Source organism: Lepisosteus oculatus, chromosome 1 (assembly GCF_040954835.1).
Source record: "Lepisosteus oculatus isolate fLepOcu1 chromosome 1, fLepOcu1.hap2, whole genome shotgun sequence".
NCBI classification, from domain to species: domain Eukaryota; kingdom Metazoa; phylum Chordata; class Actinopteri; order Semionotiformes; family Lepisosteidae; genus Lepisosteus; species Lepisosteus oculatus.
In genome coordinates this window covers 14,461,411-14,474,808 of record NC_090696.1, presented here as the reverse complement: position 1 = coordinate 14,474,808, position 13,398 = coordinate 14,461,411, and the positions used below count along the sequence as shown (strand labels likewise).

Here is a 13,398-nt window from a genome sequence, read left to right as displayed (position 1 = left end):
GACTCGATCAGGAATTCATCCAGAAAAGGGGCGCATTCACTTTGCGTTTCTCCATTTTTGTTTCTCTGTTACAGCATATTCCTGTTAATTCACTCCCCAGCTGTCCTGTTGTTCCAGTCCCTGCACATCTATTGCTTCTTTGTCTGCCGTTTGCTGCGCTCATTAACATTTCCACAAGTGTTCTGAAGAGAGGGCAGTGGGTATGAGAGGTGTGTGTGTGTGTGTCAGAAGGGGTCAGCACTGCTGTTTGTCAAGAACCTTCTCCAGATTGGAAGTAAACGTTCGCAAAACAGCAAGCAGGGCTAATTTGAGGAGGGCTGTCAATTTTTGTGCTTCCCTTCCCCAGTGACTCGGAGGCTATAAAAAGGTCATGTTAGCTGGGAGACGTTGATGATGACAGGACACCCACTGTCTACCGCATTTAAGCAGCAGCTCCTCCATGGCCCGGCTCCTGAATGCCCCCTGGGCAGGGCATTGTCGTGTCTTGTTTTGTTTAGCAGATATGTGCACTGATTCACCTCTGGGGCGGCCTTAACCCTCTGTAGCGACACCCTTCTTCATAACGCCTCTCGGGGAAAAACAAATAACGCGAGGCTTTGTGACGAGCCATGCTGTCTGCCAACTGAAGAGTGCAGACTGCCCCTCTGCCACAGAGTGTGGGGACAAGCCTTGTGGGTATTTGTGTTCAATCTGTAATTGTGTAGTTGTTGGGGTTTTTTACATTTGGAATTTAAAAGTTATTTTTGTTATACCCACCTAGGACAAGGATTACCATCAAGCGCTGATGGACTTGCAGAGACTTCCAAACTTTGGCGGCAGTGGCATCATCCAGGTGGAGGCAGCACATTGGTGGTGGTAGTGGGATTCCCCATTACCTGTATAGCACTTTGAGTGGAGTGTCCAGAAAAGCACTATAGAAGGATTATTTTTACATAAGGATCATGCTTTAGGTCAGCTCATGTGGTGGATCTGGTTTTATTTCTGATTTGTTGTGAAACTGTTGTGGAAGGTGCTGGTGTGCTCTCTGCTGAAAACTAATTGCACCCGTGTATGTGCTCTGCTCTTGAAGAGCTCCTGTCAGACAGGAAGTCTTTTCTTTTTTTCCCACCAAAAGAACTCGTGACACTGAAGCCAGAGCTGCTGCCTTTGCTTCTGATAGTCACAGAGAAACCTCTGGTGTCCTCTTGCTTTTTCAGCAGCTCCTGTCGGTCACCACAGGTGCTTTTATTTTTTGCTTGAGATTTGTTTCATAGCAGCTCTCCCTGTCAGTCAGAAAGGTAAACACAGAGACTACAGCAAGAGCTCTGGGTTACCTAATGCCGGGCTTCCGTTGAAAAGCTGTGGAGGTAATGCAGATTGCTGCAGCAGCTCTGAGCCTCCAGCTCTCCAGGCAGAGGAAGCACTTCCGCAGGCTCGTAGAGGAGACTCAGAGGACGGACCATAAATCTGCTCATCTCGGGATGGGAGGTGTGACGAATCAACCTGCAGCAACCCAAGAGGTGCAGCATGGACCTAGTTCCTTTTCCCCGTTCAGCAGCAGGACTTGAGAGGTTCCCTGGTACACAACGCTCCTGTCAGGGCCTGCCGGAAAGATTCCCACAGGCTCAGTACGCAACAAGAACTGACCAGCTCTGACCCCGGTGTGCAGATGGTCAGATATTGGCACAAAGTGCAAGAAACCTATGAACCTTAATTTGGCACTGTTCAAGCAACTGTACTGTGAGAGTGGTGCGGCCGGTTTAATTGCACCCAAGAGAACCTACCATTCTAATGACAGGAATGATGGGAGTTGTGTTCCCATGGACAGTGGTGGTACACTCAAGAGAGCAGAGAATGCTGGGAAATCATCATGGGTATGCATGGCTCTGGAACCTGGTGTTGGTGTGCACTGCTGTTGTCTGTGGCAGCATGCGTACAGTATATGCTGGACTGTGAATAGACAGGCAGTTGAATGAGCGCTGGCATCCAGACTGCATTTCCTAAGGGGAAGACAATAGGCAGAGAATTCTGAGCCAGAGTCAAGACCACTTTGCTGTGTCTTGTGTACGCATTTCCTCACTGTTTTGTTGGGAGCGGTGCTATTTTCTGGAAGAGCACTTTCTGTAATTCATTCACAAAAATATAACTGTTTTATTTGGGCCACCCAAGTCAAATCAACCTTTCTCCAGCATTGCCAGTCATGGTGTGCCCAGCATGAAAGATGTATAGCAAAAGGACAGTATAATGGTATTGCTACTCGTTCTCCAGTGTGAGCAGGCTCTTAGTACAGATGCTGGGGCCTTCCCTGATAATGCGACTCCACAACCAGCAGGAGGCAGCGAAACAGTCAGGAAATAAAGCCAGACCCCTCGGAGAGCTGTTCCTCTCCCAGTGGAAGCAGGACTGTGACCGTTAAGACATACAGGTAGCTGGGTAAATCTTGTGTAAATGCTGGACTTGTGTTAAGTCCTGTTCACCCCTCTATAATTCATTTTAGAATTGCTCAGGGCTCGCACTCTCAGCCCCAGGTACTCTTCCTCAATAGGAAACGTTAGATTTTTGTTTTGGAGGCTGTGGGGGGTGGGGCGAGGCCGCTCTTTCTGTTGTTCTTTCATAGCAGAAGGAAGAGACCGTTTTGCTCTGCATCATTCCTTTACGAGTTTGTTATTAATCAGCCATCTGACATGGGGCAGCGTAGAGAAAAAAAAAGATCTTGCGTGGGCCATGGAGCATATGCTCATTCATTCATTCTTCCTGTCAGTCGGAAATGCTCCGTGTTCCTGGCTTTGTTTGCTCTGGAGCCAGTTCCTTTGAAATGCTGGAGCTCCAGACTGCCTGGCAGTCCCAGGGTTAATGTTCCGGAGGAGGAGGGCTTGTGGGGAGGGGGGGGGAGGTGGCTAGTCACAGCTGTTGTAGGAGGCTGGACTGCCCAGCTCCCCTCCCTGCAGAAGCAGAGCTCTGGAACAATGGCAGCTCTGACAGACTCTGCAGACAGTGCACACACAGCACTCCTCATAAGGACAGCCTCCCCTGCCTGCTCCGGGGAAGAGCTGCGCTCGTGAATGAGGACGCTGCTGCGCCTAGGATATTGTGGACATCTTATCCTTGCTGTCCTGACGGTGGGGTTTATTTTTTTCTTTACCTTTTGTTTTTCCTCCCTTCTCTACAGAATTGGAGCTCCCTGCCTTGGCTGATGCTGCTGTCGGATGCTCACAGGGAGAGCTGCAGGAGGTGGATGTCTTAAGATGGAGAATTTAGCAATGTGAAAAGGGGGAACTCCTCATGTTTTCATGGGAGAAGAAACCAGGGAGACTGGGATACGTGCCCTCCGTTTATTTTGATTTCTGTGTGTGTTTTGAGCGCATGCCCTCTGGGTAGTGGAACTGGACCGGCGCCGCGGCCCAGGATGCGACTGGGATTTGCCCGCAGGAGAGGAGGCCAAGGGGCACTGGACTGAGAGCAGGCGATCTGCAGATGGGAAGCCCGTACCCTCTTGACAGCTGCCTGTGGTCATTGCTGCCAGCCAGGGAGGGCCCTTGGTATGGAATAGGTGGGACCTGATGTTAGAGGTTTTTCTTTTTTATCCTCTGCTCAATCAAGCACAAGAAGACGGGATTACGGCAAATTCCTTCTTGAAGAGGTCAAAGGGGGAAGGTTTGCTAGAAGAAGGCATGGGAAGGATTGCATTGCTCCAGTCTCTCTGATCCTGAACCCGACCGGACTTGGCAGCCAGAAAACCTGCTGGAACGGAACCGCTGTCCCTGATTACAGCAGCTCGGGAGCATCACTGGGTAAGAGTCCCTGCGGAGCGCCTGGGAGAGGCCTTGTGTGATAGCTGTTAGGCACTGAGCTGCGGTGTGCCTGTTCCTTCTCACGGTAGGCAGCGGGAGCTTGTCCTTTTTATCCCAGCTTGGTTTTGCTCCTCTCTTGCCATTGTAGTTGAAAGGATTCTGATGCTGTGCCGAACTGTAATAGTACAGGCTGTGTGCAGGGCTGAGCTCAGGTCCCGTCACACTGCTAATCAGTATGTCTAGAGTTGCAGTGATTCTCGCACTCCTGCACGATGCGCAGGACGCTCAGGGCTTGAAATGGGCTGTCGTTCGTTTGGCACAGTAAAGCTACTGAGGGTCATCAGGGTCGCTGGCCGGTACCCCTAGAATAAAACATCGATTGTGGGTGCATGTATTGTGTAGTGAACATTCATGCTTAGACTGGTGGGTAAGGAGCAGAAACATGTTTCCCAGTCGGATACGTTTATAAACGCAGACACCAGCGTAGATATCTTTCTTTACTTGGAATATTGCCAGGCAGGCCGAAGCTCATTTATTCCTTCCAGCAGGGGATGGCGGGTGATACTGTTTGATTGGTGGTTTAATCATGGTAAAACTGGACCCTGAATAACCAGTCATCAGACAGGGTGACAGTATGATTTGCACTGAGCCTCTATGTAGCATTGATGGTCATTTCACAGGCCCAGAAAGGGCACAGTGTCTCTGCAACTGCTTTACAGACAGAGGCTGATAATATGGGGTGGGATTATCATCCTCTGAGATCGGGGTGTCAATCTGTCTCAAGAGAACAAAAGAGGCACACACTATATTCCTGTCCTTTAGTGACACAGATCTACAGTCTCAATACACTGAAATACTCAGGGATAAACTGTTGGGCCTGCCAGATGTCTTGTGCTTTAGATAAATTCTGAAATAGTACTATGTAATATACATTCCTGCTGTACTTCACAGAGGCTTCCAGAGCACAAGATGACAAATGTTTTTTAAGCCTTAATTCTAATCAGAAAAAACACCCGTTACCTAAGACTCTAGACTCTCCTGTTTAAGTGCTCTAAAGGAGTGATGTTTCCCGATGCAGTGTTTTCATTTGTTGCAGAAGAGCGCTTCATTTTTGATCAGTCTTTTGCCTGGGTCCCTCTGTGCAGGGCAGTGAGCGGATTGCCACTGTGATTTGAAGGTGAAAAGCAGGGAAAGGCCTGGTGTCCTGTAGACGCTGAGGCTGACATGGAGCTCCTAGACTCCCTCGGACTAGAGACAGGTACTCTTTGGGTCTAGACTGCTACTCCAGCTTCGGCCAGATTGGAGCCCTGATGAAAACAAACCCGCAGTTCTGAAGAACCTCTTTCAGCTCGTTCGTTTCCCTCCTGAGCTCTGATTGTGAGTTCCGACTGCTGCAGGGGAGCAGCACTGTGTTACGCAAGGCATGGCAATGTATCAGGAAGAAGTTCCTTCTCATCCTTGCAAATAATCTTCGATTCTCCAATCCAATTCTGGTCACATCAGTGTTTTTCCCTTGTCCTGGCTGCTCTTCATTGACGTTTCTGGTCACTCGTTTCAAACTTTTGCTGTACTCACTGTAAAAGCGAGGTGTGAAAATGTGTGTGCGTGTCGCTCTGGACATGCAGAGAACTGGGAAGTTGGTAGCCCAGCTGCTAGGATGGGTGTTGGCCCACTCGAACTGGAGGCGTAGCTGTGAGGCTGGTCGAGGGTCCTGTGTTTTGGAGGTCTGGGCGCCTCCTGTCTAGTGATTGTGGCTTCCTGTTGTGTCTGAGTGGAGCCCATCAGCGCTGGGAAAGTGTCCTGAGCTCCGATTTGGAGATGGTGACAATTGCGTGTGATTGTAGTGTAGTGAGGACCCGATGTCATATTTCCAAAGAGAAAAAACAGGTTTTCTTCTCTTAAGGGGACCAAAGACCTTGTATTCTCACCGACTTCAGAAGCATGAAAACTGATTCTGTCCACCTATGCTTAGGAGGACAGATGCATTAGAGGGTTAGATCCACAAAGCTAGCAAATCCCATCCTTCCATTGCATGGAGTCTCGCATTAAAGGCACAATGGCAGGTCACGTCAAGTGACCTTCAGCACGGGAGGGATTCACTCCCTTCTCCCCCAGGGAGAGCCAAACTGTTTGCAGAATTCAAATAGATGTACAACTGTTGGATTGTGAGGAAACGCTTGAGTAAAAAGGCTGATTTCTAAATAAAGACACATTAAGGCAATGGAGTGGTTTAAATTTAGCGGAAGGCGCCCCTTCATCGCAGACTTGTTGAAGGAAGCTGAAGTAGTTGCACCTGCGCTCCCCATGAGAGGAGCCCATTCTCTTTCCCTCTCAGGCGCCCTGACAGGCTTGAACCAGACCGGGCGCTGGGAGCAGACTGACCGGCTCTGAGCGCTGCACGTGCCCTCTTTGTCTGCGCTCAGGCGGGGGGCCTGTGTTGGAAGAGTGTGTGTGCTCGGCAGCCTGTGATGGTCGCCGTCATGTCCCTCTCCCGCCGTTCGGTGGGGTGAGCAGACGGTCACCTGGAGGAGGAAGTACCGGTACATCAGCTGAGCCAAATTTGTAGCCAAATTCAGTTTGTAGCCATTATTTTCTTCTGTTTTATATTCTTTTCATATTTATTAATATCAGTGGGGAGGAGAAAAGAGAGATGAAGCCAGTTCAGAGATGGGGATTATTAGGAGGCAACGATTGGTAAAGTTCAGCGGGAAATTTGGCCAGGACACCGGGGTTACTCCCCTACTCTTTTCGAGAAACACCCTGGGGTTTTTAATGACCACAGAGAGTCAGGACCTCGGTTTTACATCTGATCCGAAGGAGGGCACCATTTTACAGTATAGTGTCCCCGTCACTATAGTGGGGCGTTAGGTCCCACACAGACACAGGATGAGCGCCCCCTACTGGCCCCTCTAACACCTCTTCCAGCAGCAACCTGAGCATTTCCCAGGAGGACTCCCATCCAGGTACTGGTCTGGCTCACACCTGCTGAGCTTCAGTGGGCTGCTGGTTGTGAGCTGCAGGGTGATACAGCTGCTGGTTTTATACTATATGGAGTGGCTTCCAGTGATCTGCCACTACTGTGTAGGGCTGACAGCCCTGTGGGGTCTCTATTCTACTGATGCTCTGTCGTGCAGTACAGTATAGTGCTTCTACTGAACCTAACTGCAGCTACTTCAACGCAATTGCTTGTTCTTCAGAATATTTTTTTGTTTTTGTTTTTCATGACAATCCACGGGCTGTTTAGAATGCCAACAGGACCAAACTAGCCTTTTCAAGCCATAAAAATATTTTTGTGCAGCCAGTAATAGTTCTAGTGCTAACAAGATCAGAATGCTGGTTTATTCACCGTGCTCCTCAGTCTCCTTCCTCCTCTTTGTTTTCAATGCACTCATTAGAACAAGACGGACTGTTTGATATTCCGCGAGCTTGTCGGTAGAATCGGACCCAGGCCAGTGGCTCTGGGACGGGCTGGATCACAGGGGTCCTCCTGTGGGGCCGAGCGATTCCCCCAGAGAGGAATTGCTTTCACACCCCTCCTCTGGACCCTGCCTGCTGGGACTGCAGTTTCTCACCGCTGACTGCCCGCTGGCCCTGCTGTCTTTCACCAGGGACAACCTTCCTTCTCAATTTCACTTCATAGCAATAAACTTTATTTTATGCAGCGCCTTGAAAAGTGACTTCTCAAAGTGCTTTACAGTAAGGAAAAAAAACACTCAATGAGAGGAAACAGCAGGATTTTACAATTACAAAGCAATGGAATGAAAGCCCTTCTAAAGCAGAAGGTTCTGAGTCTTGATTTAAAAGCGTCTCTCTGATATCCTTGGGGATGGAGTTCCAGAGCTCTGGGATGCAGCAGGAGAAGCCCCGTCACCCATAGAGTGTATATGGGCTTGGGGGACAGACAGGAGACCAGAATTAGTGAAGGTTGTGAGGTAGGGAGTAGGGAGATAAAAGGTCAGATAGGTACCCAGGTTCAAGCCATGTAGAGTCTTATAGTTGGGAAATAGGATTTTGAAGTTGACACGAAACCTGATAGGAAGCCAGTGCGAGGACTTCAGGACAGGAGTAATGTGATCACTTGCACTAGACCTGGTCAGGATTCTGGCTCCAGATTTCTTCAATTACTGAGCTGTAGATTTAGCCACAGATGTGGCGGGTACGGTGCAGAAAACAGGTTTTGGCCTGTAATAAGGTAGAGTCAAACAGCACTGTGGATTTGGGCTCAGACAGTGAATAAGACAGACAGTTTATTCTACACCACATGAGCTGGTGTGGAGGTCTTGGTGGAGAAGGTGCTCTAGCTGAAAGCCTTGACGCTGGAGAATAAAGTCAAGAACAGGAGAAAGGAATGCTGGAGCGGATCAGGCCTCATCGTCCCGGCCGTTATCCGGTTCTAAGCGGGACCGTGGTGGACAATGTCAACATGGATGGAGTCTTTTCCTTTACTCGGCCATGTCTGATGCAGATGTGTCCAGGAGAAACAAAGTCAAGAAAACTTTTCTGACAAGCCCGACAACAGTCTGGGCACATTGCCTGTCTTGGAGATTCACTATTTGGTCTCTGGCGTTAAGTGGTGTCTGTTTCTTAACAGTAGAGCTTCATTTCTCTAATCTCGTATTAATCCCAACACCCTGCTTAAGTGGCAAAATCCCACTGTGGAGGTCAGAATGGAGGGTAGATTGCTAAACACTAGTAATCTTATTTGGTGAAGATAAAATCTAAAATGATTAACTGTTCCCCTCCAGGGAGGGATGGGTAATGAAGGTGTTGGGGGAGAGGGCTACTGTTACTATTCAGATTCACACAACTTTATTGGCATGACAGGTAAATTACAGTGTTGCCAAAGCATATACAGTCAATACAACATCTACAGACATTTACAATACAAACACATCATAGGACATTTACTTACAACATACAACACATAGAACATTACTGAGAGACAGGCGCACTGTTCCTCAGGCTGTGACAGGAGATCACATACTGGGCTGCCAGTTCAACTGAGTTCCCTTCCCCCTCTCCCAGTGGGATTGGGAGCTGTTCTGACTCTGGCAGGTTTAGGGAATTCTGGGATTTGATTTGCCAATTTGGGGAAGAATGTGTTCATCTACTCCCAGAGTATTTCTCACAGTGCAGCAGAAAGTACATCTCTGTGTCTGTTTCTCTTCGCTGGCAGCCTGTCTTCTCCCAGTGTTGCCCAGTTTCTGTGGCCAGGCTGCGGTCACTGGTCTTTAACTGTGCTCAGAGGGCTCTGGGGCTGTAACAAAGAATCTGGGAGTGGCGTTCAGATTTGATCAGGATACCCTTCCCAATGTGGAGCAATACTTGTTAGTTTGAGAAACTGGATCTGCAAGTGAACTTGAATGGTTCTATGTGTGGGTTTTTGAATCTCTCTTCAAGGAGTTCTGCTTTTTTCTTCCAGCTGGGCTTTCTAGATCAGATAGCACCTAGCTATCAACCAGATGCCTAACATCTTGCCTTTTGCATGTGTACTTTATTCCTGATCAGGGGAAAGGAAAGATCAGAGAGCAATCAGGGGGCCAGCATTTGTGAAATCCACAGGCCTGTGCTAGGTTGCCTGGGAAGTGCAGTATGGAGTGCCGCAATTCTTTTATTTTAATGCTGCTCCTTACTGGAATGTCTGCTCCATGGTTTTTACAGAAGGAATTTTCACTAGATGGGTTGAATGGCCTTCTGTTGTCTTATTTCTCTTTTCACTGCTGTTCAACAGCCCATGCAGGTGGAGTGTGCTGTGCTTTTCCGTTATAGTTTTATTCCCAGAGATAAATCTTGTGTGGGGATGATCCCTTTATCCCTATTCCGTATATCTGGGATGTCTCTGGTTTAGAGATATCGCTCTTGTTGGTTTTCTCAAGTGTTTCTGGAGCAGTACGATGCGAAAACTGCTCCTCAGTACTTCCTCTGGCCGGTCTACTTTGTACACACATGCAAGATCCTTATTTCGATTCCACCTTGCAAGGCAGAAAAGGGTAAACCCTGAAAACTATGACTATATACAGTATCATTGTATAGTAAATAATTATGCACTTATGTTTCTTACGTTGCTCACTCAGTTACAGAGTCTGTGCAGAGAAGAATGTGTGATATTGTAAATTTTGCTACCCTCATGTGACTTTGTAAAATTAGTCTTGCGTGCAACTTGACTTTCAAACACACAATTAGCGTCGCTGTCTGCAGAGCTCAGGGACTGTGGACCCAGGCAGACATGTAGCTTCTCTTGTGCCTACTTGCATGCACTGGCAAATATACCGTAGAGAATTGCTCACTGGTAGCAGTTTGCAATGAAGCTTCTTTTCATCTCAGACGTTTCATTCCAACTGGGTCCTGTACAACCTCGCTGCTGCTCATTTACAATGGGATCAGCACGGCTGCACTTTGGAGGCACATTGATGCTCGAATAGAAGCATTTATAAAACAAGGTATCTTTGAACATTACAGATGCAAACATTAACAGTGTTGGATTAATCATTTTTTATTGCACAGTCCCTTTTTTTATTCATTGCTTATGCCTCTGGACGATGCAGAAAAAAAACGAAATGGTAGAAAGGTTTCTGTCTTGTGAAATCCAGTTTTCACACTTTTTAGTTACAGGGGTATAAGTAACTGTTGTCCCCTCCAGGCAGCAGATACATCTGCATTGTAGTGAAGCAGATAAAGCAACTACATGTGCGAGCACAATTGTAAATGAGAAAGAATGCATCGCTCGACTGCAGTTAATCTTATTATTGCTTAATTACAGTTCACTGCCTAACGACATGAAAACAAACCTGCATGGAAGAACTCAACATAGTCTTGTGATCAGAAAAAAATCTGCAAGGAAAAAAAGCAAGCTTGCTTTATTTGAGCAATGGGCCATATGGCCTCCCCTCATTTTTAAAATATTGCTCACTTCGTTAGGACTAATGTAGCAGATCTGATCTTGTCCAGCTGCTTCTCGGAGGATTTAGTTATCGTCTTGCTCCAGACTCCTGCCACACTTTGTGTATAGAAGGGCTTGCAGTATAGGTCCCAAGTGGCACTGTCTTATTTTCCCTTTGTGTCGCTGGGCCTTGTTTTTCAGTAGATACAAAAGTAGACTGGTGGATTAACTTTGTGAATGCCTCTTAGGTGTTTGAGTGTTTGTCAAGTCCTGTTCAAAATGATGGAGATTTATGTCCTTTAACCTGTCCATGTATGGCATTACTTCAAGACCAAGAACTATTCTAGTCTTCTAGAGCAGTCCTTTTTGTAGTATAGAAAACAACACTACACATCGTTGTCTAAGAAAACATGTCCGCTGTATATTGTGAATAGAATTTTCCTTGACTTCAATTTTACATCTGACCCTGTACTGTATACCCCATCCCCATCCCAGAATTTCATTGATGCTGTATCGCTTCACTGTGTGGTCTGGGAGATGTTAAACGCTAAACTGAAAGGCTGCTTGGTCTAGATCAGAGTGTCTCTTCTGGGTGTTTGGAACGTGCATGCGAGAAGGTTGGCCCTAATCTGGAAGAGTCTCAGATGGTATGAAAGCAGTGTCTGAACTCATTCGTCAGCTCGTGCTTCTGAAGTTGGACCCACTGTCTTCCTTCAGTTGCCCTCCAGTTGTTTTCTTGTTTTTGCTGGCGCGGTCTTTCGGATGAGACGTAAAACCGAGGTCCTGACTCTCTGTTGTCATTACAAATCCCAGGGATTTCTTGAAAAGAGTAGGGGTGTAACCCCAGCGTCCTGGCCAATTTACCCCTGGACTTTATCAATCATGGCCTCCTAATAATCCCCATCTATGAACTGGCTTCATCAGTCTGCTTACTGGTGTGTGGCGAGTGTACTGGTGTTCTCTGGCTGCTGTCCCATCATCCAGGTGGTGGAGGGGATCCCCATTACCTGTAAAGAGCTTTGAGTGGAGTGTCCAGAAAAACACTATGTAAGTGTAAGGAATTATTATTATTATTATCATTATTATTAATAATGTTCATATGGCCTCATCCATCTAGAATTTTCAGGAATTTCAGGGATTTCAGGGATCCTGATCTGCTGTGCTCTCTTTCCTGATCGATACCAGTGAGTCCTGGGAACAGGCAGTGTGTACTGTTGTTTAGTGGTTTATTCCCGGGGAGACTGAGCTCTGGGGTGTTACTGTGTGAGAAAGAGGCTTCATTTCGCAGAAGGACGCCCCCACTCTGCGACACACTCTGGTAACGGGCTGTTGCTTTCCGCTTGGTGGGCTGGACAGGGTCAGCCTGCGTGGGTTTATGGTCTCTGTGAGCCTATGAGAGACGTTATAGGCTCATTACAACTTGACGAGGAGTTTAATGTGACTTAATTTACCGGCCCTGTCTCTCGCTCGACAGCTGGCTACAGCCGCTTGCTGATTTACAGCTGAGGGGGAATGTGGCTTCCCCTGTAAAACGAAAATCAGAAAAAGTACCTCCCCCCTGTCCTCTTTTCATCCCAACAGGAATGGGGCTGGGGTACATGTGGGGGTGGGGTGAGGTGGGCTGTGAATTTTAATACTGGTTTCTAGGCAGCATGTCTAGCTTAAACTGGACTGCACATATTGAGCATGCAGCAAATCCTGTTCTGATTCGCCCCCAAAAAAGATCAAATGTAAAGGGTGACTTGGTGCAGGGTGACTTGGTGTTGTTTTTTAAATGAACCTTTTTACAAAAAATTATCAAACCTTTGCTTTGTCCAGCAATGGAGATTGCCCTAAACCATGTTCAGCCATAGTCTTGATTTTCAGCCTTACCAAGGCAATAACACTTCTCGTTTTTGTTGTCTGTATAGCTCGTGTAATTTTCAAGGGTATCTTATACCTTATACCATTTTTCTGTATTGTAAATAGGAGAAAAAATTGTGTAGCCTGCATGACTAAATCAATGACATGACAACGAAGCTTTAGCACAAGTATCCAAATAGCCATACGAGCGAGAGCAACAGAAGGAGCCCAGAACAACACCTAGAGGGACACCAGTGGAGTAGAGTAGGAGACAGTGAGACTTGTCAGGAAACCTGGTGTGAGAACCAGGTGTGAGTAGTTCCAGAAACTGTGATCGGCGAGTGCTGACAGGAGAGTAGAGCGATCCACAGTGGAGCATTGGATTGATTACCTGCTGTCCGGTGTCTCTATGGCATGACAGTGAGAGAAAACACTTACAGCTTAGAGGACTTTGGAGAGAGAGCTACTCACCACCCCCAATTAATCATGACTTATTTGGACATCAATCATGACATATTTGCTCCACTGTTAAACCAAATGAACTTGGAAGATTTCTTTAAAAGGAGAGCAGAAATGTCCTTAAAAATGTTGCCGACGTTGACCACGAGATCTTTTAAAAGATGGCTTGATAGGATTCTGGGATCATTCAGGCACCTACTAACAAGCGTTTGGTTCTTCACATCCTGCCCTTTCTTGTTGCTCTTCCTGTGTTCTTTTCTCCTGGAAAAAACAAATTCTGTTTGTAAAACCGTTGCCCTGTACTGGATATCCACTGCAATAACTGGTGTTGGTGGAGAAGAAAGCTGGTGAAGTGTGAAACCCATGTAGCTATTCGCCATGATACCAGTGTCATTCTGAACCACTGGGATGTACAGCCAGAGGGCAGGTCTCTGCAAAGCACATGCC

The 13,398-nt window shown here is 47.2% G+C and overlaps 1 protein-coding gene across 3 annotated transcripts in view; it reads left to right on the top strand.

The window, feature by feature from the left end:
* nckap5l (NCK-associated protein 5-like) overlaps nt 1-13,398 on the top strand; it is a 57,707-nt gene that overhangs the window by 22,226 nt on the left and 22,083 nt on the right. For 2 of the 3 annotated variants that reach the window (XM_015344363.2, XM_015344364.2), the window contains one exon: nt 3,149-3,770. The gene's annotated coding sequence lies outside the window, so the exon portion shown is untranslated. Of the gene's footprint in view, nt 1-2,930; nt 3,771-13,398 lie in introns of those variants that run through there. The other variant, XM_015344362.2, reaches the window with a different exon arrangement.